The 25,841-nt window shown below is 41.8% G+C and overlaps 1 protein-coding gene across 2 annotated transcripts in view; it reads left to right on the top strand.

Moving 5' to 3' along the window:
• The window catches only part of LOC101095064 (cadherin-11), a 151,778-nt gene that overhangs the window by 1,010 nt on the left and 124,927 nt on the right, over window positions 1-25,841 (top strand). Inside the window, exon 2 of one of the 2 annotated variants that reach the window (XM_023245551.2) lies at window positions 14,817-14,898. The exons of the other annotated variant lie outside the window; for it this stretch is intronic. The gene's annotated coding sequence lies outside the window, so the exon portion shown is untranslated. The remainder of the gene's footprint in view (window positions 1-14,816; window positions 14,899-25,841) is intronic. 2 annotated transcript variants of the gene reach the window in all.

The following is a 25,841-nucleotide window of genomic DNA, read 5'->3' as shown; positions in this document are numbered from 1 at the left end:
CCGAAGCCTGCGTCTCCTCCCCGAGCGCGCCAAGCCTCCCTAGCTCCCCGCACGCACGGCCCTCCTCCCTTAGCTTTGCCCCGGAACGCGAGCCGGCAGAATGGGAAGGGCGGTGAGGAGAGGACCCTCCTCCCCACCCCCACCTCAAGCCAGGCAGAGCTGTAAGGAGCGCCCGCCTCGCGCTGTGAAGAAAAGAGTCCCCGGAGAAAGTGGGGTCCGGGAGGCCCCCCGGTCGCACTTCTTCATCCCTTTCTTGCCAAGGCCCTGCTTTCGCTGGGGCGGGAGGGTGTGTGTGGGGGGGGAGGGGGTGCCCCACACGCCTCCCTCTCCAGGGCGAAAGGTTTTCTAGATGCTAGAAAAAGCCCTGTTGCTTTTGCTGATAATGCAGCAGGAATTTCACGGGCCATCGCACTGCTATTAAGAAATTGCATCTTTTAATTATTTAATAATACCATCCCTGCATGACGACGGGTTGTCCCTAAGGGATGGGGGTGGAGGGTTGTTCCTGAAACCCTGCTGTAGGGGCATATAGCTCTGCCTGAAGTCTTCCCTCTTGTTTCCCCCTAAAGAAATCTTGTTCTAGTGGTTCTGAAATCTTTCCTTGTTTTAATCTTCCGATCATTCCTATCAGGTTAATATGAGGCAGGGAGTAAGTTTTCGGTTTAATCACAGGGAGGACACGATAATTAATCTGGCAAGAGGATGGATCAATTTCTTTATCACTTGGGCTTGCAGCAGACATCGATGGTTTTGCGGGGTGTCTGGCTTTCCTGGGGATGGGGATGTAGAAGTGTTCTCAGGAGCGGGGATCAGCCAGCATCGCATCAGCACCTTTGCCAGGCTGGGCTCTGAGCGCTAGATCCAAATACCCCGGGAGAGGAGAAGAGAAGGGGCTGACCTTCATTTCATTAATCCTGGAATTATTTTTCCTGCATATGTGAGATGCAGACACCAGAACACAGAAGTAGTCCCTGCCCAACCCTAGCTGCAGGGAGCCTGGTCTTCTTCCAGCAGAACAAAGGAATAAAAGTTGCAAAACAAAGGGACAGAGTTGTGGCCAATACCAGAGGGACCCTGAAGCTCCTCGTCACTAAAGTTCCTTAATCCTGAGCTCTGATTCCAAGTTTTAGACTTGGCCAGTGGGCCCTGGAATTCGAACCTCCTTGCAAAACTGAATTCCTGCCTAGTACAAAGAAATGTGAGTAGTTTCCAAGTGTAGACCAGGGAAGGGCATCTGAGAGGCCAGGAAACTTTGCTTGAGTGAGAATTATCTTTACATCTTCCTTTTGAAACATGGCAAATTAATGAATTAAAAATGTGTTGCAGCCAGGCTTTATTGTTAATAACAATTATTCCTATCGTTTTTGTCCTTATTTCAGACTCTGCATAAGCTGCCCATTTTGTTACATTGTTTGAAAAAGAGCTATCAGCCCTCCTCTCCTCCCACCTCTGGGATGGGGGTGGGGAGAGAGCATGAAGAGGTCTGAGATAGGATCATCTGTTGAGGCCAAAACAGGTAGATTTACTCAAACTCGGCTTACTGCTTACTAGAAAAAATTGCCTTTTAAAATAGTTCTAATTGAAGCAGTGGACCATCTTGATAACACTTCAGAACTTCCATTATGTTCAGCATTCCTATCAGAACACCAGACAGTAAAACTACCAGAAACCTAAATTCTATTTTTCCAATTAAGATGCAATCTTTTGTTAATTTGAGAATTAAAAAAAAAATCACGGCTCTCTCTCTCTCTCTTTTTTTTTTTTTTTTTATGACCCAGGACTCTTTGCAGGGGTGGTGGTGAATGTGTGTGTTTGTTTGTTTATTTGTGAGAGGAGATGGGGGCAAGGTTGAAGAGCCATGCCATGATTTGGGGGAATACAGATCAATTTCATGCTCCTTTAATGCACTTGTCTTCATAATTCATGGTTTTTCTTCCACTTTGAATAGAATTACATGGCTGCCTTGTAAAGATTCTGGTTTGGGGACCCTCTTATGGGAAACGCCATGACTTTGACCTCAAAGCTTGATTTACAATGCTACAGCTACACTCCCATGAGCTCAATGTGTCTCGAAACCTCACCTGTGAATGTCTGTGACTTACGAAGTTGACAGTTCACATAAACTTTGATCTGTGATATTCAGATCTATTTTCAGAACCATCTAAAGGAGATCTGCAGATTTGATTTTAGTTTTCCTTCATTTTCAATACATCTATGTAGGCAAATGTTCAAGAAGCATAACCATTTTGTTTCTTTTCAATATTTTTTTTTTCACTTTGATTAGGCATACCTAATCTTTAGAAATAAGACACTGGTCTATGGGGGTTGAAACTAGGTAGCAAACATTTTATATTACACTGTAAAGTTTGCAGAATGACTATGAATTCCTGAGTCTTTTTCCCAGAAAATCTGAACACCGTGTAAATTCATCAGCCTATGAATAGTGGTTGGGATTTTTTCCCCCTTAGGAAATTAGTCATTGTTTCAGAAAAAGTTACCTAGTTCCTCAAGAGCCCACATTCTATATCTGCCAAGCATGTGAGTTCTCAGTTTTTCTAATCCATTGTTATTGCCCCTAAAATACGTAAAGATCTTCGGTCTATATGGGCTAGGGGACAGACATCAACAGGTATGTAAAAAAAGAAAAAAAAAAAAGCTGGAGAAAGTTAGGCAAATTCTGGCACACCAGTAGTACTAAGTATCCATCAGGATTCCATCAGGATTACTGTGATAGTCATCCACAGCCTCTTCTATGGGCAAAAAGAACTAAAGAAAACACTCGAGGAGGATAATTAGACATCTTTCTGCTATAATTTTACCCTGACATTGAGAGCCTTGTGCATCTCTGGAAATGGGCTCCTTCGCGGAAGATTGCACTTCTGGCCACTAGAGGGCAATGGCGCCCTTCTCCAACTTTCTGCATGGGGCCCATCTGCTTTTGAGGGCACCATGAAAAGCGGTTTTGTTACCACCACCCCTGTCTGGCCCTCTCAGGAGAGACCGAATTCAATCTAGCAGTGGTTCAGGCTACCGCCTGAGCAGTTTGTCAGGATTAACATCTTTCTAGTCGGTGGATCCTTTACCTTCAGCCTCTTCTTCCCATCTTGGAGTTTACTAGAAAGTTGGAAGAATCTTGTAATTTGAGATTATCTGAGCAGAAGGTGCTTGGGGGCTGGGGTGCCTGATACACAAGGTCAGCTCTCAGTAAGACAGTGATCTGGGAGGATTTTCTGGCTTTTCTTTTCCCCCCTGCTAGAAAGAGCATCATTTGAGACTCCGAGGGGAAGCGAATGAATAAAGAAGAGAAATATTAGAGAGATTACTGTGGTATCATTGCCTATTCTTTCAAGAGGTTTTTAAAACATCTGCAAGATATTTCTAATTTGCAAAAACGAATAGCAGTATGATCTTTGGTAAACACTTTGGGGCATGGAGTTTTAATGTAACTGTAAATGTTTTACTGTTACCTTTAAACCATTCTTGATATTGCTGTAAAAAAACCTAAATTTAGCAGAGAGTAAAATTTAATTCAGGATTGGTCCTTGACTTTTTTTTTCCTCCTCAGTGATATGGAAATTACTGCTTATGATTAAATTGCATATTTTAGGTTGCCCAAATTTATATTTGTTACTGTTTGATAGCGTCATTATGAAAGTTCAGAAGAATAATGTAAAAAAGATACTAACGCTATATTATAATTAAGAGGAAAGCTCTAATAAAAATATAAGTACTGTCCTAAGTGGATTCTTAATTTTATTTTTTTAACTGAATACAATTGCCTCCCTGGTGAGTCAGCAGTGCAGTTCTGTGTATCTCTGAGTGTGTTGGAATGTGCAGGCAGTTGATGAAGAAGGAATCAATGCAAATGGATTATGGGAAGGAGTATTAAGTAACTCAGTGGAAAGTAAGACAAAGTGTTTTGTAAACCAATGCTCACTCACCACTGGACAGTTTATTTAACCCGAAAAAAAGAAAGTACTTTTAAATTGTAAGTGCTTGTGAATAATGCATGTTTGTTAGAACTGGAGGCAAAATTTCATTGTTATTTGGTTTAATTAGTCATCAGACTGTTGCAGGGTACCAGGATTCTTATTGAGATGAATCACTGTTCTCATAGTCTGTCCGGTTAAAGTTTCTGCTCGGGCACAGAATCTCATACACCAGGATATTAAGTGAGATAGAAGGATGAAAGAGAAGAGAGGAAAGGAGGAAAAGGAAGAGAAAAAAAAAAAAAAAGCATGAGAGAGATGAATGGTGCTGTTTCTCCTGACGGGCCAAGTAACTGGTGACACCCGTCCCCCCCAACCCCCTGCCTTTGTCTCTCTCTACTCCTTTAAACCATGTGAGGTGCTGAATCCAGAAAGCTGGCCTAAACAGCTTTATAGGCCATAGTAAACAGTGGCTAGGTTCTTATTCTATTGCTTTCTGGCCCTGAGAACAATCCTCAAAGGATATTGTGAATTCTTCTCGATTTTTTTGGGTTGTTGCAGGTGAAGAAAACCCTACATTCACTTCCTCCGTGAATTCTTTTCTTTGCCAGAAATCCACATGATGTGGTCCTCTGTACTCTCATGATTTCACAATTAAGAATTTGTAGAAATTTCTGGAAGAAAATGGCTCTGGACACGATGTCTTCCACATTCTGAAGATTACCTAACATAGCATCCAGAGTGTGGAGGCTCCTCCTTGTGTTAGTTTAAGATGCACAGAGATCTCTTTTCAGCCATCATTAGGCTCTGTCCCTGAGGGCAAACAGTGAGAATTTCGAGTAGCATCCACACCACCAGTGGCGTTTATTCTCAGTAAGAACCAGCATGGAAGAAGGCAGGCTTAGGCGTATCAGATATGTACTGTGCGGCCACCCCCTCCATGGATCTCCGGAAAGTGTTACCCATGATCACATCCTCAAGGCTCAGACTACTTCCGTCATCCCCGAGGCTTAGACTGCCTATTGGGTCAGCAGAGGATTAGGGTGAGGAGGGTGGTGCCAGGTGTAAGTGCAGAGTAAGATCCTTGTCTTTGTTTGACATTTTGATATTTTTGCACATCATGAACTTTTCCCGTTCAGTACGATTTTTCAAATATTGCATTACAATAGTATTCGTGTCGATTACTGCATTTTTTGGCAAGCCCTTATATTTTGTGCCCAAGGACCATGCCTCCCCTGACTCCCCCTAGTTCCAGCCCTGACCAGCACTTTGAATCTTTGCACCTGCACCTCCAGTGCTCCCAGGGTATGTGACTAAGAATAAGCAACGGAACTTCTAACACACAGATGCCTCCTCTGTAACAACAGAAATCGTAATAATACTCATGTCCTAGCATTGTTGTAATGATAAAATGAAAACTGAGTGCAGTGTCTGATTCATGATAAGCCCACACTAAACACTCAGCCCTTTCTGTCCTCTCAGACCTGGGATTGAGTTTTATAGACTAATGGTGGAGGTAGCAATTCTTCCTTATAATTATTAGGCCAAAATCCTGCACTGAACATTTGCTTTAGATTGAGGCCTCTCCCAATTAGGGATGAATTGTTTATTAGTGCCTGCCTTTTTTTGAATCATTTCATAAGTTTAAGTGATCCATCCCTCTTCCATTTAAAATATTCAAGAAGCAGTTGAGATTTTAGAGATAATTATGGCTTCTGAAAAGTGCCTGCCTCCTTCCTACCTTTGCATTTTCTCTCTCTTCGTTTTTACATATGGGTTGCCGTGGTAAGTTGCCCCGAAGTAATATCTTACTGGGAAAGTTTGCTAAGCATGCGATGTTGAGATATTCATCACAAGGTTTGCTTTCATTTAAAAGGGGCTCATTACTATTCCAGACTAGCTTAAATGATAATTAGCCCCTTGATAAATCGTCTCCGTTTCAAGCGTATTCCTGTTTGTTTTTCAGGTAAATGTAGTTTGGGATTTTAAGGGGGTGGAGCAGTGACCATTTTAACTCATGAAGACACTGCACTGAAGAAGCTCTCGCCCTGCCTGTGGTCCTCTTTGGGTCCAGGCAGAAGCACAGTGATTTGGTACAGCATTGAAAATAACAGGAGCCCTCACCCCACCAGCCATTAATGGTTTTCCGACTGTTTTCCGGCTCCGTGGCACAGTCGAGCTGGGCTTTCCAAGGCTCCTGAAGCTTCCAGGTTGTCCTGCTCTGTCCTATCTGTAGCCTTCTTGTGTCGTGTGTTTCTACCCCAGGCCTGAAGTCTCTCCTGAGTATTTCCTGAAAGGAAATACCTCCCCGTGTTTGCCTGGAAAAGGGAAGGAGGAAGAGCCAACTGTTTCATACCCTACCGTGTGCCAGGTGCCGTGCCTCATTTATTCTACGTCCTCATCCTGTGGAGCATCTCCGCTGTACAAAGGGGGAAACTGACTCGCAGGAGGACTCTGGACCCTTGTCTAAGCTCCTGTGGCTGGAGGAAGGAAAGCTGGGTTTCCCAGTCTGTCCTGAATCCACATGCCCAGAGGTTTTCTACTATACGTGATGCATGTTGCAAGCTGGGGCCTCCCTGGCTTTCTAGAGAAGAGCAGCTGGGCCGAGAGCTGAGCCGACTGCTCAGACCTGTGCCCCTACAAGACCCCAAACCTTATTCATTAAAAGAAACTTCTGAGATTTTCTGGTATAACTATCCTCCCAGCATGTTTTCTGTTTCACTGTTAATCCTGTATCTTCATACATGTCCTGATGACAGCCTGCTAACTACCTCTCAGGGAACCCATCACACTAGCTGTGATCCATTAACTCTGTTCATTAAAATCCCGCGTCAGAAGAGGACTGAAAATACACCTCTTTTGTAACTTTATCCCAGTAGTTAGTTAGTCTTTGCCTCTGCTCCCCGTCACTTTTTCCTCTTCCTTACAGCCCTGCAAATATTTGAAAATCAGTATCAGATAATAGTTAAAATCCGGCGTTTATGGAGACTTTAGCTAGTTTCAGTCACTGGGCGAAGAACATTGTATATGAGACTTATCCACAGTGACTTTTTGAACTGGTAAGATTATTGCTAACATTGTACAGAAAAAAGAAACAAACAAAAAAGACATTCCTGGTGTTCCACAACCAGTAATTGAAAAACGCAGGCATCCCACGCCAAACTTATGCACTATCAGGATGGTCCACCCTTTCGTGCTTCAGCTAATCTGATGAGATAGTTTCCAGACTCCTCTCCATTCTCATTTCTCCCATTTGCTTCCACTCCATTATGTCATTGTTCCCTTTCACATGTGGCACCTTCTCTCAGATTCTACATTGTACAGTCTAACTGCTATGTAGCGATAGGGCCTAGTACTTCCTGAGTGAGGAGTGGACATTCCACTTCACCAAGTAGGAATCTGATGTGTGAAGTCATCAACAGAATTGTCAACCTTCAGTTAGAGATGAGGGTCCAGGGACCCAGGGAGGAAACATGACTTGCCTAAGATCACATGGTCATTTAGGGCAGGTGAAGCAAGAATTTGGCAATCTTGGTTCTTAGTCTCTTACCGCTATCTACAAACAAGTTTGTTTGTTTGTTTTTTAGAGTAGATATATTGGTGGTCTGATTTTTATTTAAACATATCATTAGCTCCATTATCTATCTAGATATCTATCTATCTGTCTACACACACAAAGGTACAACCTGTTATGTCATTAAGTAGTTAAGTTGTGGTACATAAGTATGGGCCTTTCCATGAATCTTTATTTAGAAGTCATGGTCAGCCAATCCAATGTCTTATGGTAATATTTGGCAAACTGTACTATCTGACCTTGGCCTTCAGGTCTTTCCCACTTTATAGTCATTATCATTAATATCTTTATTCCATGTTTTCATAGTTAACAAAGTAGAGTGGCATCTCACCTTGCCACCCCTTGTAAGCATTCACAGGACTTACTGGCAGGGTTCAGTTTGAAATCAAGTTCAAACCCATCTGTTTGTCACCTACTTTAATGAAAGGCTGTGGTCTGGGCACACAGAAATAGTCAATCATAAGGCCTTCCTTAAAAAAGCAGCAATCTCAGTGGTGCAGAACATACTATGTCTGTCTATAAAAACTCAAGATCACGAACAGTAAGTGTTGCAAAGGAAGAATAAACAAATGTGGGCACAGGACGGGCAAGTCACAACCAGTGTAGTAATCCAGGATGGTCCGGGGAAGGAAGGCAGTTGTGGCTACCATGTCCTGATGATGGCTGCTGTATCATTAGTGATAGGGAATACATTACCCCCGGTGCAAACCATAGAGGCATTGAGAACTTTCATTATTAGAAATCCTTCCTTCGATGGAGCCAAACTGTCTCCCCAGAGGTTATATTCTTTAATACAAGCTGTTGATGCCATGCAGAATGGATGTACTTCTTTCTCCACATTCCAGTTACTCAGTATTTATTGTTTTCCAGGAAGCCTTCTCCCCAGCTTTAACATCTCCGGAGTGAACACCTCATTCATTTTTTGCTCCAGCCCTCCTCGGAGGACTGAAGACGAAAATCTAGACGGCTAAACTCCGGACTATCCACTCCTTTCCACACACTTCTTTTATTGCAGCCCGAGGCTACATTACATTAGCTTTTATTGCCAGTCACATCACCCAGAGGACTTATGCTCCACAGTTTATTTGTTTATTTGTTTTTCCTTACGTGCTGCTGTTAAGTCACATTTCCCCACCTGTCCCTGTGCACGAAAGACATGACAGGCACCTTCAGTTGTTAGCACAGGCTCTGGAATCAGGCTGTCTGACTGCAACTCAATTTACCATTTCTCAGTTTGCCCATCCATGTGCTGTGTTAGTAATATCTCCCTTACAGGGTGGCTCTGATATTAAACAATATTAATATATAAATATGCTTAAAACAGTGTACAGAATGGGGTAGCTGTTACTATTATCTTGGTTATATTTCATATTGTTAGGTTCAGTCCATGGATCCAGTCTCCAAAACGTGTTTAAGTTTAAATCTTTAGTCTATTATCCAGAATATCTGTCATCCTTCATAGCTTCATGCTATGAGTTGGCTTTACTCTGTCACCAAGCTTTCTTGGTAAAAACAAAAAACAAACACAAACCAAACCAAAGTAAACAAAACAATAACAGCAATAAAAATACCCAGAATAGGAGCAGGGGCAGAATCTTATTAAACAAGACAGTTCCTTTTCAGTGGTTCTTCAGCCTGGAATACAATATTCTGCATGTTAGTCATTCCTTGTAGCACACATTTGTCATCTTGTTTGCTTGTTTGTTTGTTTGGCTGCAAAGTATTGGAACCCCCGTCCTGTGTTTGGAGAATAGCTCACAAGAAGATTCTCTATAGAAAGAACACTACTTGTACTCCAGAGGCCTGAAGGGCCAAAGAGTTGCTTCCTTAGCCCTCTTGGAAGCTAGAACACAGACTCAGCTCCAACCTCCCAGTGTGTTTTAAATTTAGATTCAGTAGCTTACATACATGCAGACACACACACACACACACACACACACACACACGTAAGACCACTGGCCATGAAGAACTCACTCTGGCTTTTGTGGCAGTGGTTGTACCATTTTCTGATGTCTGGGGCCACTGGGATGGCAGAGTAAACTGTAACTACCCATGTCCAGCAAGGATAGCTGTGGTGCCCACACCCACCTGATCCATGACTGTGTCTGGTCTGCGGATCTGACTGCCCCGGGTCCCTGACAGCATGACCTCTGTGTTAGCCCAAGGATAGGATGATTAGATGATGTTGTGCCTGCTTATATCTGGGTGAGATGGGGCAGCAAAGACACACAGGTAACTGCTGCCTCTGAAGCTGGCCTCATACCATCCCAGGACAACTTTCCTGACCCACCTTTGAAAGAAATCATCATCGCCCTTCCAGAGAGTGAAGCCTTCAGGGCAAGCTCAGAATTTCTGAGCTTCTAACATTCTGTAGCGTGTCTAATGGACCAGGTCGTTGAACATAGAATGGCTTTGATTTCATGGCTGGTGAAGCTCCTTGCCCACACCCGACTCAGTTATCACCAAGCTGCTCAAGACTCCTGGAGCCATGCATGCCAATTTCTATGTAATACTCCCTGACTGCTCACCATGCACACAAATCCAGACCACAAACCACAGATGACTAACCAACCAGGTGAAGCTGGGTGGGCAGCTATGTCAGTAGGTACCAACATCATATTATCTGTTTATTAAAACATGTATATTTAAAGGTTTTGTCTACTTAACAACATATTTAAAGGTTTTATAAAATCATTTATGGTAGCAGCAGAACTGTATTTAAAATCCAAACCCAAGCTGAAAAAACAGGTTGTTTATGCAAACCATTCCAATTCATAACACTTTGCCCTAAAATATCCCAAGAGTTGTGAGGAGGTTGCTCTTGAACTGGCTTGCTCCACTATCTGCTTCATGTATAGACACAGCTGTGGTAGAAGATATCGTTTTCATTTTTATATTATTCTTGAGAACCTAAGAAGCACTATATAAATGAAGTGTCACTATTAGTATTATTATCTTAGAGTAGAAATTGCAATGTAGCAGTTAGAGCTGGGCACGCTTGCCTTCGGAATAATGCCTTGGTGATTCTTGTGTTTTATTCATCACCGCTCCTACTGCAAACATCACAAAGAATCTTCAACTTCAGCAAATCTCGGCAGTACATTTGGGAGCATTAGTCAGGAGACTAATGCAGCCTGAGAGGATGTGTCTTTGAAGTAAGGGATGGGTCCTAGGGAATTATTTCAGCGGCCCTCTCCCCATCAACCCCCTTGCCATCGTGCCCTGCATTACCAGCCAGAGAGGCACCCGGTTTGCGCTTAGAGAGGCGTGCCTGTGTTCCTTTCTTATTGTCTGCTTAATATCCCATTTCTCTGAAGTGGAGAAAGATCACCTGTCAGCAAGTTTGCTGCCAGTTGCTTACAATTTTTCCCTAATAGGCTGCCTGGTGATTCCCTCCCTGTAGGCAGACCAGCCTAGTGCCACCCTGACATTGCTGATAAATAGCTGTGTGGCTTTGGGCAAGCCAATTAACCTCAGTTTACTCATCTGTAAAGTGGCCTTTTGGGTCCTTTCCAGCTCTAAAATGATGTGGCCCTCAAATCTCCCACAAATCCTTTGGCTCGGTGCTATCCAGCTGTCACATCTCAGCATTCTAGAGAAAGCCATGCAAACAGAAACACCAGGATGTGTAGCACAGGCTGGATTTTCCCAGACAGAGTAGCCAGCAGGTGATAGTGGACTGAGTATGCCTGCAGGGTAAGAAGTTTGGGACTCTGTGGAGTACATTGAATGCCAAATTCAGAGCTTTGGGCTTCATTCCCTAGGCCCTAGGGAGCCTTTGAAGGGTTGGGAATAAGGGAGTGATGCGTTCAATGCTTTATTAAATGATTTCTGGAACAGCATTGAGAATTACTGCTAGAAAGAACAGAAACTCTAAACAGGGAAGCCAGCAGGTAGGGGATTACAGCAGAGATGATGAAGCAGGGCCTAGGGTGGCAGCATTATCACAATAGCTGATGTGTACTGAGCATTTACTATATGCACACACTGTGCTCAGCACTTCCCATAAATTATCTCCACCCATCCTCACTACAACCTCAGTGACGCAGAAGCTATAATGATCCCCATTTATAAAACACAGAAACTAAGACTCAGAGTAGTCAAACAACTTTCCCCAGGTTTCAACAGTTAATAAGTGGACAAACAGGAATTTGAACACGGATCCCATGTTCTCCACTGCTCTGTTGTAGGGACACAGAGGTAAGAGGCTTCCAGGGGTAGGTTCATGAGACTTGCTGCTGACCATCGATGAGAAATTGGGATGGATATTTGGCGAAGTGCATCTTGAGTGCCTTGGACTTGGCCTTCCAGGGGTTATGTCACTGCATCTTTCCAACCTCATAAACAGGAGCCACAAGATCACACAGATTGTGGCAAAGGATTTGAACTCAGAACCTGAAAGATCCAGAAAGCTTTTCCTAGGACACTTCTAATGCTTCTAAGATTGATGGGTTCTTGGCTTTCTCCCAACCCAGGATGCTTTGAAGACGACACAGAATATTATGCTTTCTGTAATGTGCTCATATGACTTAAATACTTAAAAAGATGTGTTACAGAGAAAAGAAATTGTGTTTCCAAGTTCCATGGTTTTTTTGTTTTGTTTTGTTTTGTTTTTTTTGAAAATTTGCCTCCTCTCCAGCCCTGGCATAGATGAAGATGCCCCAATAGTGTCACTTTGGAACAATTATTTTGCAGCCAGAGTTTACAGTGGTGTTTATAGAGGGTGTTGAGAGAAAGCATATAAGCCTAGTCATTATCCATCAGTGGACACTCTCTACTTTCTGCTGTGTGGTGCCATGACCTGGTACAATGTATACAAAAGCTGAGAGAAGAGAGTCACATTGTGTCTTCACTGAGGCATATTAATAAGGACCCAGATTTCTGAGAGTTGAAAGAATCATCTATACTGGATTTTAAGAGACATCAAATTTATCACTCTAAACCAGGACTTAAGAACAAATGAAATTGCAAACACCAACATGACTAAGTCTTGCCCAGAGAGACAAAGGCCACATGGTCTCTGTGCTTGGTATTTCTATGTCTGCTCTAATATTCTTGAAACATTTTCATTTCTATACCTCTTTGATTCATCTTTTCCCATTCCTTCTTTGTTAACCAACTCACTGTGAGACAAGAGATGGGAACTTGCTTCCCTTGTCTGTACTCAAGTTCTCTCTTTTGTAGAAGAGGGTTAGAATGGAAAATTGCTGGGGTGCCTGGGTGGCTCAGTGAGTTAAGCGTCCGACTTGGGTTCAGGTCATGATCTCATGGTTCGTGGGTTCAAGCCCCGCCGGGCTCTGTGCTGACAGCTCGAAGCCTGGAGCCTGCTTTGGATTCTGTCTCCTTCTCTCTCTGCCCCTCACCTGATCTCTCTCTCTCTCAAAAGTAAATAAACATTTAAAAAATTTTTTTTCAACGTTTTTTTTTTTTTTATTTATTTTTGGGACAGAGAGACAGAGCATGAACGGGGGAGGGGCAGAGAGAGAGGGAGACACAGAATCGGAAACAGGCTCCAGGCTCCGAGCCATCAGCCCAGAGCCTGACGCGGGGCTCAAACTCACAGACTGCGAGATCGTGACCTGGCTGAAGTCGGACGCTTAACCGACTGCGCCACCCAGGCGCCCCTAAAATTTTTTAATAATAAAAAAAAAAGAACGGAAAATTGCCTCCCCACAGGAGGGATCTGGAAGAACAGCTGAGCTCTGCTTTAAAAGTCCGAAAACCGAACAAAACAAAACAAAAACAAAAACAAAAAAGAACATCTCTGGCTACCCTGCTTGACCCAGAGAATACATGTATTATTATTCTCTTCTTAATCCAGCTCCTGGGGTTCAGATATTTATTTGGACAATGAAAACCAAATTGATGATAGGCCCTTGGGAACTCAGGACTTAGTTCTCAGGTTCTGGCAAAGAATCTACAAATCCTATCTCCGGACTCATTTAAATTAATGGTTGTAAAAACAAAAGCAAGTAAGAAAAGCTTTGTGGCTAAGAATGTGAATTGATTAAATTCATGGAAATAGCATCACTCTTCAAGGATTGCCTGTCTTCGCTTAATGTTGAAAATATTGATATTATCTCTAGTATTGTTCCCCCTATTTTTACATTTGCATGGGAAACGATTTGATTAACATTTTCTCTGAAGATGGTTTCCTTCGGAGAAAGTTACATTGATCGTATCAGCTCGGCCACAGGCCACCAAGCGTGCCTTCCCAGACAAGACTGATTTGGATGCAAAACAGCTATTTTGGAAACAGTAACTTTACCTGTATTGTTGAACCTCTTTTCAAGGCTCCGTTGGGTTTGCTATAGTAGAGCATTGAGGTTGCCACTCACATGACATACATTGTGCTAATGCAACTTTAATTTTCATACCAAATTGGACAAGAAATGAGTTTGTCAGAAATAATCAAGTCTATTGCAGAAGAGCCAGGGTGGGTAGTTACTGAGATGTGACTGTTACTATGTGAGGTGACCTTGTGTCGTGAGGATGTGTAGATAGAGGTCGTCGGGCATGCTGGACCCAGGGACACCCCTTAGGAAACTCCTAGGGACCATTGCCAGCTAGGAATATCCCCCAGTCATTAAGTATAACTTGGCTCTGGCTCTGCCTCTGCCTCATTCCCACTGACCTGCTGGGATCCTTACAAAAACGAAACCAAACAAACACACAAAACCAAAAATGCTTTATATAAATAGTTCAATATCTATGAAATTTATGCTTTACCTTAAATAAAAGATATAGTGACTGGATGCTAAGTCCACCTAGGTAGATCTGGAAATCCAACATAGTGTGAGGAAGAACTGGGAAAATATGTGTAAGTGATTCCTTATACTGAGCATGTAGGAACTGATTTTAAGCCTATTGGTTACCTCTGAGGTCAAAATCCCTTTGGCTTCATATTTCATACGTGAATTGCAGAATATATTTCCTCAGAACATTCAACAATTCTTACAGCCTCCAGGACACTAATATATCAGAGTTTCCAAAGTTCATTTAGGTTGCTGGTCATCTGTTCGGGGGTTTCTTTTGAGCTGATGGGACATAGAATGACTTGCATACTATATCCTATCTGTGTTCTCTTGCGGATTTAAACAGCAAGAAACATGGATGCTTCCTTGATGGCTTTGGCATGTGCTTTAAATTCACTGTCTCACTCAGGTCTCATGACAGCGTTGAAACCTGATCTGAGTGATTAAAAGCTCAAGGGCTGAAGGGGTTCAGACTTCACTGCCTTCAGATTCTGCTGCCACCAGTTTTTAGTGGTGTGGCCAGGAACACACAAGTTATTCTTTTTTTTTTTTCTTCAGTTTCCTCATCTGTACTTTTGGCATGACAAGAGCATATACAGAGCCAAGTGAACACTTCATAAATGTCAGCGACAACCCTGTGGTGAGATGTGTATTGTTATTTCTGCTCTGTGGAGAGAAAGTGGGTGCTGTGAACTTGCTCACCTTACTCTGGTTATATAGCAGCTAGTAGTGACAACGTGGACTCTGTGTCCAAGTTCAGCGGCTCCAAACCAATTTGTTCCTTTCTGTTCCTTCTACTCAAGTTTACTAAGCTATCATTTCTCTCTTCCACACCAAACCTTCTCTTGGATTTGATGCAGACTAGTTTTCCATTGCTTATGAAGGGTTCATGCTTTCCTTTTAAAGAAATTGACATAAATAGTGGTCTCTTTCCCTGGATGGATATTTGCATAACTGTGAAGTATGTTAAGAACTCAATTTTCTCCACCAAATCCTTTGTTTTTGAGCTTTTCTATGTTTATAATTGAAATTCTAGGAGCATAGCTCTCCAAGCCAGTGTTGTCCTTGAGATATGTAACACAAGCCACAAAGGTGAGCCAAATAATGCAATTTAAAATTTTCTAGTAGTCCAATTTTTAAAAAGGTAAAAAAGTGACAATTTTATTTTTATTTTTTATTTTTTTAAGGTTTATTTATTTTTGAGAGACATAGAGAGAGAGAACGGGCAGGGGAGGGACAGAGAGAGAGAGGGAGACACAGAATCTGAAGCAGGCTCCAGGCTCTAAACTGTCAGCACAGAGCCTGACACGGGGCTCAAACCTATGCACCATGAGATCATGACCTGAGCTGAAGTCACTTAACTGATTGAGCCACCGAGGCGCCACAAAAAGTGACAATTTTAATGATGCAGCTAATATATTCAAAATATTATGACATGCAATCAATATAAAATTATTAATGTGCTATTTCTCCTTCTTTTTTCATACTAAGTCTTGGAAATCTGGTGTGTATTATACACGTGTAACACATCTCAGTGCGGACTAGGCACATGTCTAGTGCTCAGAAGCTGCATGCACCTAGTAGATACTGTATAGATGGTGGAAGCCTTAGTATTTCAAAGGACAATTTATGCAACAAATAATTTTTAAACAACTGTTGGCGAGGGAAGTACTCTTAGGCATGTTGTTGTGTTACCTAATTTCAGTCTCAAGATAACCCCGTACTTTCACCCCTATTTTTCAGACAAGGTAACTTACAGCTCAGATTATATACATGCTTATTATTATACAGCTAGTAAGATGCAGAACTTGAATTTAGATTTCCCATCTTTTGTCTCCCTTTCCAGGGCTCTCTCTACAATACTGTAAGCACCCAATAGTGATGATGATGATGATGATGACAACCATGTTGAAATAATAACAATATTAACATAGTAATTCTGTTAATACCTGGCAAAGGTGAATTTAGAACACTTTCTCCTAAATTGTGTCATTTTTGGTTGTGTGTATAAACATTTGATACACAATCATTTAAAATATATATTTACATCCTAAATGAGTCTCTAGCAGGTTGCAGAAGGCAAGGTCCAAAGCTAACCAAGAAGATGTAATGACTCAATGAACGAACCTGCTTCCAATGCCAAATTTATCCAGGAAATCAGATTCACATGAAGGTTAGAGAGTTTCATCGGGATGCATGAAATATGACCACTAGGGAGATGGGGTGTGGTGCTCGGGCCATGTGGGTACATACTTGTGTGACTGTGCATGTGCAAGTCCTGGGCGGGCAGAAACTAGGGCAGGTACATACAGGTGGGCTCGTGGCTGCACCTTTTAAAGCCTCACCACCTTTTATTTTTTTTATTTTTTATTTTTTTTTAAATTTTTTTTCAACATTTATTTATTTTTGGGACAGAGAGAGACAGAGCATGAACGGGGGAGGGGCAGAGAGAGAGGGAGACACAGAATCGGAAACAGGCTCCAGGCTCTGAGCCATCAGCGGGACTCAAACTCCCGGACCGCGAGATTGTGAACTGGCTAAAGTCGGACGCTTAACCGACTGCGCCACCCAGGCGCCCCTCTCACCACCTTTTAAATCACAGCTGCAAGAGCCACCTTCTTTCACTTTTAGCTTTACTGCAGGTTTGCTGAATCTTCAACCCAAAGCTGGGTCTTGTAACAGAGGAATCCATAGAAAGAGAATGATCAAGATAGAGTCATTCTTACTTAGAACCAGGGATAATAATGGCTTTCAAAGATATGATGAGCTAACATTGACACAAGCTTCAGACCTTGCAACCTGACCTTAAGATGTGGGACACCTGTGAGTACAGGTGTCCCTGAGGCAAAATAGATGACAATAAATCTGCTATCCATCCATCCATTTAGCAAATATTCATGAGACACCAATAAATTAATTAGGCTAGAGATAGAAAGGTGGACACATTAGACAGTTTCTACTCTTATGGGGTCAGACAGTAAAATTTAAGCAAATGAACAACATATTTTTCAGTAGTGATAAATGTAATTAGCAAAACATGGCAACGTGATGTGTTAGGAGGTGAATGATAGTTGCTGTCTTTGCCCGTCCCTGCTGAGTGCTACTGGGTATGAATGAGGAGGATGATTATGAGGATATTTACCATTATCGGCAGCCTACTAAGTGATGACTACGAAGGGAATAAGGAAGGAAGAATGAAAAAATTAAAAAAAAAAAGGAATACAAATGACAAGGAAGGAAGGAAGCGAGAGATGGAGGAGGGGAGAAAAGGAGGCCAAGGTATTAGCATCATGGCTGACACCTCTCAGAGTGATGACAGGAAATCCCAACTATGGTCCGAGAGCTGCATCCCCTAAAATTGAAGGGGAGTCCCACACAGGAAAAGAAACCTGACCAGCAGAACAGGTGAGTTCGGGGATCTGCCAAGAGCAGAATCTGGGCCTCTTTTTCATGGCCTCTGCTTGTTCATGCCCATGTCTCCTCATGGGCATTCATTGCCTTTATTCCAGAGAAGGTAATTTAAGCAAGGATATATGAGGAGGGTAGTATGCATCTCTTGGGGTTCTGAGAAGTCAGTGAATATGTAGAACAAGTTTGTATAAGTAGATGACTGGAAGAGATACCATTATTAGAACATAATTCCTTTGGTTAATGGATAGAAGTTTTGAGATGATGCCTGGAAGAATATGCCCACACCTATCTGAGGGATTGCTTGGAGGGACCAAATGATGGGATTTTCACCTGTGACAAGAAAAAAAAAAAAAAAGTGGCTAAACTTCTGTCTCAGGAAGAGATATTTACGTTAAATCCCTTGATAAGATGTGCTGGCTATAAGTGGAAGGAGGTGGAAATGTTCTCTTAGGGGGCATTAAACATAGCAATTTGTCTACCCATCTTGGGCAGTCCAATAAATACCATTCTGGTGGGAGATACTTGGTTGCCTTCTCACATTAACTTCCCTCAATTCAATCTCTTAATTTTTCTTTAAGGTACTTGTCTGTCTCAGACATGTCTCTCCTGACATTTACGATTCATCCTTCTTCTCTTTTATCCTTGCTTCCTTCCTTTGAACAGAGCCCCCAACCTTCTTCAGCTCTGACACTTATGGCTCCTTCAATTTTGGGCATCTAGCAGGTTGTAGTGGCTATAGGTTACAAAAATCTGTGAAGTATAGTTGAAGAGAAAAGGAGAAGTTTGGGACTGTATCATTGGAACGTCCATGGAAGCTCTAGCTTCTGGCTGGACTGGATCCAGAGCTTAACAATGTTGGGAAATGTGTTCTTCTCTGTCTCCATCACGTGGTGACCTCTTCATCTACTTGTCTCTGCTTTTCTTTGAGTGTTAGTCTCAGACCCTCTTGCCCTGGGAGGGTTTCCTATGTAACACAAACAATGACACAGTGACCACTAGAAGTCTCAAAACATATATTTATACTTTAAGTGTGCACAAGCAGGAAATTCCAAAGAACTGAGAATGCCCTGCCTTGAGCCACATGCCCATTTCTGAGGCTATTTTTCAGGTCCTATGAATACTCTTAAGGACGCTGCTTGGGCCATGTGTTCATCCTTGTGGTTGACAGTGGGATTGGGATAGAAAACAAAACCTCTTGAACACGTAGATACTCAGAACTGTTATTGGATGGATGGTTTGATGAATGGATAGCTGAAATGGTATTTGGCTTCCCTAGACTTTTAGCGTGTTATCCGCAGTTAATGTCTGCATTTGTACTGTTTATGCTTTAGTAGAAGGTATTCATGTCACCTTCCAATATAGAAGTTATAAAGGTACAGCTGTCTATGTGCTGTTTCTCAGTGGCTGTGGATTTCATGCAGCCCAGACCAGCATATCATCTCACAATTCATGGTGCCCATGGATGGATGAATGAAAGAGTAAGTTATTTAAAGTGTAAATGAATTAATGAGAAAACAGATGGTTATCAACCATTTCTGTAAAGTCAGGTTCTCTGCTCAATATATCCTTTAGAATCAAAGTTCTGAAGGTGACCTTCAAGGCCATTTTGTTCACTTACATTTTATATTACATTTTATATTTTTAAACAGATTTAGGTGCTGATATTTAGAGAAATTTACTGATTATCCCTGAAGTCTCATGCCATAATGATAGTACAGTCAAGAATAGGGCATCAGCACTTTTAACTCCCACCCAGTGAAATGCACTTTCTAGTACATAATTTATTTTCTCAGCTAATATACATTAGCTAAGCATCTACCATATTCCTGGCCCGATAGGAGATGCTATTGGGGATATGAAAATAAAAAGACCGAGCTCCAATTGTCCAGCAGCTCACAGATGAATGAGGACAATTTGGTAAATGCCCAATAGCACGACTATTATATATCCAGAGAAGGAGTGCCATTCTGGCCTGCTGGCTTGATATTTTCTTACTATCTGAGTAGAACTTGAGTATCTCATGTAACTGGTCTGCGAAGGTTGTTTTACAGAAGCATCTGAAGACATGTCAACTTTAATGTGTTGGCCTGCCATTCCCTACGGCCCAGGGAACTTAGGCATAACAGGGAAAAGGATGTCCTAACACCTGGGGACACGTCCCATTTCTCAGATTCTCTGAGGACACCACAGTGGCCAGCTTGGGTCTTCCAGCTGTTGTTCTGCTCAGTCGCATGGCTCTTCCTTCTACATTTGATCTCTTTTGATCATTTCTTTTATCCATTGAGTCAGACAAGCTGAATTTTCAGGTCAGAAGGAAAAAAAAAACTCTAAGACTTGCCATTCTTATATAAATCCCCATTTTCCAGACAATCCACCTCTGGGTTTGGGTGGCTCACCTGCTACCTTGTGATGATTTCTGGGTAGATCATCATTCCAGCGGAGCTTTGTTACCTTGGCAAATCTCATAGAAAACCAGTTTACAGACTCCTATTCTGAATCACCTCTCATGATTTAAAATCTATGCCTCAGGGGCACCTGGGTGGCTCAGTTGGTTGAGTGTCCGACTCTTGATTTCCACTCAGGTCATGATCTCAGGGTTTATGGGATGAAGCTCTGCATGGAGATCCATGCTGAGCACGGAGCCTGCTTGAGATTCTATCTCTCTCCCTCCCCTGCTTGCACTCACTCTCTCTCTCTTTCTCAAAGTAAATAAATGAACATAAAAAAAGAAAAAAAAAGTTTATGCCTCAATTTCTCTGACTGAAAGTACTTGGTGGTTATAAAAGAAGAGAATGTCAGGGGCTTCCTATGGAGGGAACAGGAGTTCACAGTATTCTGTTCTTTGTTATAAGGCTGATAACATGGGCATATTCCCTTAGTAAAAATTCATCGAGCTATGCTCTTCCATATGAATGTTATACTTTTTTTTTTTTGGAAAAAATTTAAAAGCCAAAGCAAAAAATAATAGTAATAACTGCATCCCTAAAGCAGTGGTTATGAACCTGGGATGATTTTTCCACCAGGGGACATTTGGCAAGATCTGAGACATCTTTGGTTGTCACCACTGGGTAGGGGTATGCTACTGGTATCTAGTGGGGAGAGGCCAGGGATGATGCTAAATGTTCTACATTGCACGGAACAGCACCCTCTCCCCCCAACAAATACTTATCTGGCCCAGTAATGCTGCTGTTCAGAAGCCCTAGGCTGAAGAACGAAGATCAATCTGAAAGATTCATTTCTGAAGGGCCATAGCAGGCACTGTTCATAGAAACGTGTGTGACAGATTATATCTTTATTTCACAGTTGGAGAAACTGAGGCTCATAGAAGCTAATCCATCTAGAGCCATCCATTTAGGAACTTGGGTCCCCGTGGAGTCCAAACCTTTACCGTTTACACCAATTAATTATTTTGCCTATTATCACTTCTCTAGCACAAAAATCATAATTTGAAAACTTACACATATTTTCCTCCACAAGTGAAACACTTATTTTGTGTGAAGCAATCAGATAAAGGCATTAACAACAACAACAAAAAAAGGCTTTACAGAGATATCATCCTTATGATCTTCTGCAACAATGGCCTCATAATAAACTCCTGTGAATTACTTTTTCCAAGAACTTGTAAAAAATGTGCAAACTGGAAAGCCGAGCATTCTTGTTATTGAACCAGTTGAAATCTGACCTTTGCACATAAGTAAGAAGACTGTCATTCAGGGGAGATAGAAAGCCTTCCTGGCTGCTATCAGGAGATTGTAGGGCCTCTTTCGTTCCCTTGAGTATGAAGTTGCCTGAAGTTTCCCATCTGTAAATACTGATGTATACATAGTGTATCAGTCAGGGTACACTGAGGGTAATGGAGTCAGTCGGATACACCCATATTAGGAAATTTATTGAAAGGGATTGGCTCAAGCGACTGCAAGGGTTGGCAAAGCCAAGTCTGAAATCCACAGGGAAGGTGAGCAGCAAGGCCAGACTGGAGCCCAAGGATGTGAGCTGAAGCCGCAGTCCACAGGTAGACTTCTCTCTTCATCATCGGAGTAGCTTCAGCTCTGCTCTGAAGGGCTTTCAACTGATCGAGCCAGGCCCACCCAGATTATCGAGAATAATCTTCTTTACCAAAAGTAAACTGGTTAGAGACCTTAATGACAAAATACAAAACACCTTCACAGTAATACCTCCATAAGTGTTAGTGTAACTAGAGACTATTGCCTAGCCCACTTTACACATAAAGCCAACCATCACACACAGTGAGCACAGTTTTTTCTCAGCCGGACATTATTTTAGTCAGTTAGGTTTAGTCATTTTAGTTTAGTAGGTTATCAGAAAATGTAATGAGTGTGAATACTATAAACTACACTATTTCTCTTAACAGCATCAGGGTGTGGTTGGCCCTACTGAACTGCTTATACTTCCTCCGGTCTCCATGTTTGGAGGTATCTTTGTATGCAACCAATTACTTGTGATTCTGTCTTGAGACTCAGTATGATGTTGCACTGAGAAAATATGGCAGGCTGGAAAGAGCTAGCGGTAATGCAGATGTGGAGTCATAGCTGGGCTCTGTCCGCAAGAGCTCTGTGAATGTGTATATTATTTAATAATAATACACACAGATATAATACACTGCCTCGCAGAGTCTGTTAAGATTGCTTGAGAGACACTTATGTAGTGGATGGTAACATACGTACATGCATGCATAAATATATGTATATATGTGTTCCAACATACATGTATGTGCACTCTAGTTACTTTAGCAAGCATCCGTTTATGCAACAAAAGATCTACCAGGTAATAGCCACAGTGATAGGTACTAGACACACAGAAATAAAACTATCGTAGTCCTTACCTTCAAAGTCCTAATAGTCTGGAGGAGGAAGGTATCATTAAATTGGTTATTTCAGTACGTTTGGATACATGCTGTAATACACACATCTAGAAACATAAAAAAGGTCTCTTGAATGTTGAATAACTGAAAGCAAAATTAATTAGCTAGAAGACTGTTCTTTGAATATATGCTCCTTGGATGGATATTAGGACCAACTCTTACTTAATAAGGAATTACTGTTTGTTAGGGTTTAACTAAAGTTCTGGGCAGGCTGCCAGGAGAAAGGTGACTGGATTCCCAGTGGTTGGCCATGTGAACAGCTCAAACAGTATGGCCTATTTACTTGTCCATTTATTTATGGCATTTCCTATTCTCAAGAGGTGTTGAAGTGGCCTTCATAAATACCAGCAATGCACTAAGATTTCAACAAAGGGAAGTTTTAAAGAAATCAGGATGAAGGGAAAGTAAGAGTAAGGCTGAAAGATAGAACAAAGGACTTCACTGAAGAGCATACCATAAGTTATGACATAGAACATTGTTCCCTTGTAACAGGGCAACTGGAGAAACACCAAGAGTTATAAAATTACCACGAAACAATAATACATTAGTGTTCAGGTGAAACAAAGCATTTCTTGACACCCATGCCAGTAGAATTTCTCCCAAAGTGGCTTGTAAAGAGACCAGAGCCTTTACCAATTACCCAAGCATAAACAGAAAACTCCATATACACTATATATGTGTGTGTATGTGTATGTATATGTATATATATATATATATATATATATATATATATATACTATATACATTTGGTGCCTGTGTATTTACATATATACACATACAGGTGCATCTCTAGGGTTGCCCAATTCAAGTAGGGGCCCAAGTATATGAGTCCAGTTCAGTGGTTCTTTGATAGTGACACTTCCATGGATTTTGTAGGGTCGGGTCTTAGCCAAGCCTGTCCCTTGCCCTCCTCTCCATGTTCCTTTGACACACTGCTTCATGGCCTTCTACCAGAAGAAGCCAGGTGATATGGACTAGAAAGAGTAATGTAGACAGGTGAACCAGAGCTGCTGAGTGTTCCAGAAGTGTACCACTCTCAGAGTACTGGGCTCAGAGCTACCAAGAGCCTTGAGTTCTGGGCACCTGTTACTTGCCTCTGTAGTAACTTCAGACAAGGCATTTCTCTTTGTGCCCTCAGTGTTCACCTGCCTGGGAGTGGGTTTCTAAGAGCCTTTGGGTCTCAGAAAGAGTGGACAGGTACAGCATCTGAGATGGGCTTTGGCCTTTGGCCTCCCAAGAACTCTTGAAAAAAGAGAAACAGTTTACTGTTGTCATTACTGGAAGCTGTATGGATCTGTTAAAAATGCATCACATTGCTACATCGATGACATTAACACAGGATTCTTTTTCTTTCTGTCTTTCCCTCTAAGTAAAATTCACTCAAGGTGTGGAGAAACCACTGTCCACTGAAAAATCAAGGTTCATGGTCTGTGCATGATGAGACAAAGGAGTCTGTGATTTGAACTGTTACAGGAAAACTCAGGAGATGCACCTTTGTACTTGGCCAGTGGACTCCTGGCACCTGTTCTGGGCTTGGTCACATGGCTATGGCCATGTCCTCAGCTCCTTTGTGTGGGAAGAAGATAGTAATTGCGGCCCCATGTTTACTAAGGTTGATGTGCCATTGGCTGTATAAAGACACTATTATACGCAGATAGGGTTTGGATAGTGCCAAAGACAAGGAAGAGAGTACTTTTCAGTTTGGTTCCAAGCATTATTTTCTTTGTAGGCTCAGTGGGAATGAGGGCCTCCTTGTCTACTCTGGGCTGAGAGATGGCCATCATTGGGCAGCTGTGGAAGGAACCCTGGCCTTAGAGTTGAAAATTCTAAATTCTCATCCAGACACTATAATTTTTACATAAACCTTAGACAAATAACTATTCCTATTGGGGCATCTGTTTACATTTTTTTAATAATAGAGCTAAACTTGGTGACCTCTAAGAACCTTTGCAGTTCTGTGGGGCTCCAGTACCCCATTCATCATGCTGTGGAATAGAGATTTAGGAGTGAACAGGACAGACCCTGACATCTGGGAGAGTTCTGTTGGAAGGGGCAGGGAGCATCCATGATGGGACAACCTCAGATTGGGGTCGTTGTAGCGAAGAAATAAACAGAGTCATGTAATAGAAGAAGAGGTGAAATGGGTCTTTCTCGCTAAAGTGAGGTGAAATGGGTCATTCTCCCAGGAATAGTTCTCTGAGGAGGTGACATTCTTTGACTCTGCTCTTTATTATAGCAAAGTAAACAGTTTAAATGACATCGGAAACAACAGCTCTGTCCTTTGCAAATGTATCTCAGCAGTAGCAGTAGAGGACAGAATGGATTGAGGAAGACGTTTCCTGTTCTGAATGTGTGTGTGTGTGTGTGTGTGTGTGTGTGCACGCGCGCGTGCAATGTGCCAGGGAAGAATAAAGGAAAATAAATAGAGAAGGATCTTTGTAACTTGAGCAAGGGTGCATTTATAGCTCTAGGGCAAGGATGGAGTTTGGTAAATAATTTTCAAGATGCATTAGTCAATTCAATGAATTTTTATTGAGCACCTACTACATGCCTGACCTTAAGCAGAGAGCTGAGATTAGGGTGTCTAGTCATCTAGGATCTTCCTGAAGTGAACCTAGTCTGGAGGGAGAAGAAATGTATAGAAATAAATAGTTCTGTTCCATTGTAGCAGTGTTGTGGGAATGGATCTGGGATAATTCAGGACATTGCTAATGGGACTGGTTTGGTGAAGTATGAAGCAGTTCACAGAAAATGCTAAGGATGAGTATTTAGGTAAAAAAATAAACCACCAACATTATTTTGAAACAATGATATTATTTCTGCTGAGATTTTACAATATTCATCTCACATTTTTTGGAATTAATGCTAAAGAAGTATCTTGAAATGTTTAAAAAAATAAATGCACAAAGGATTCAGCATAGGAAAGAAAGAAAGAAAGACAGAAAGAAAGAAAGAAAGAAAGAAAGAAAGAGAAAAAGACAAAAAGACAAGAAAGGGAGAAAAAGAAAAAGACAGAAAGACAAGAAAGAAGGAAAGAAAGAAAAAAAGAAAGAAGAAAGAAAGAAAGAAAGAAAGAAAGAAAGAAAGAAAGAAAAAGAAAAAGAGGAAAGAAAGAAGGAGAGAAAGGAGGGAGGGATGGGGAAGAATAGTGTAGCTAACAAGAGATGGGTTAAGTAAATGTGGTATATTTTTATGATGGGCTATAATTGTCACTGGAAGTATTAACAGAGAATGTGTAGCTAAATGGACATATGCTTAGGATAAAATGTTAAGGGGTGCGAAGTAGGCCA

The sequence above is a fragment of the Felis catus genome, chromosome E2 (assembly GCF_018350175.1).
Source record: "Felis catus isolate Fca126 chromosome E2, F.catus_Fca126_mat1.0, whole genome shotgun sequence".
In the NCBI taxonomy this organism is placed as follows: Eukaryota; Metazoa; Chordata; class Mammalia; order Carnivora; family Felidae; genus Felis; species Felis catus.
This window is presented reverse-complemented; position numbering and strand designations above follow the sequence as displayed.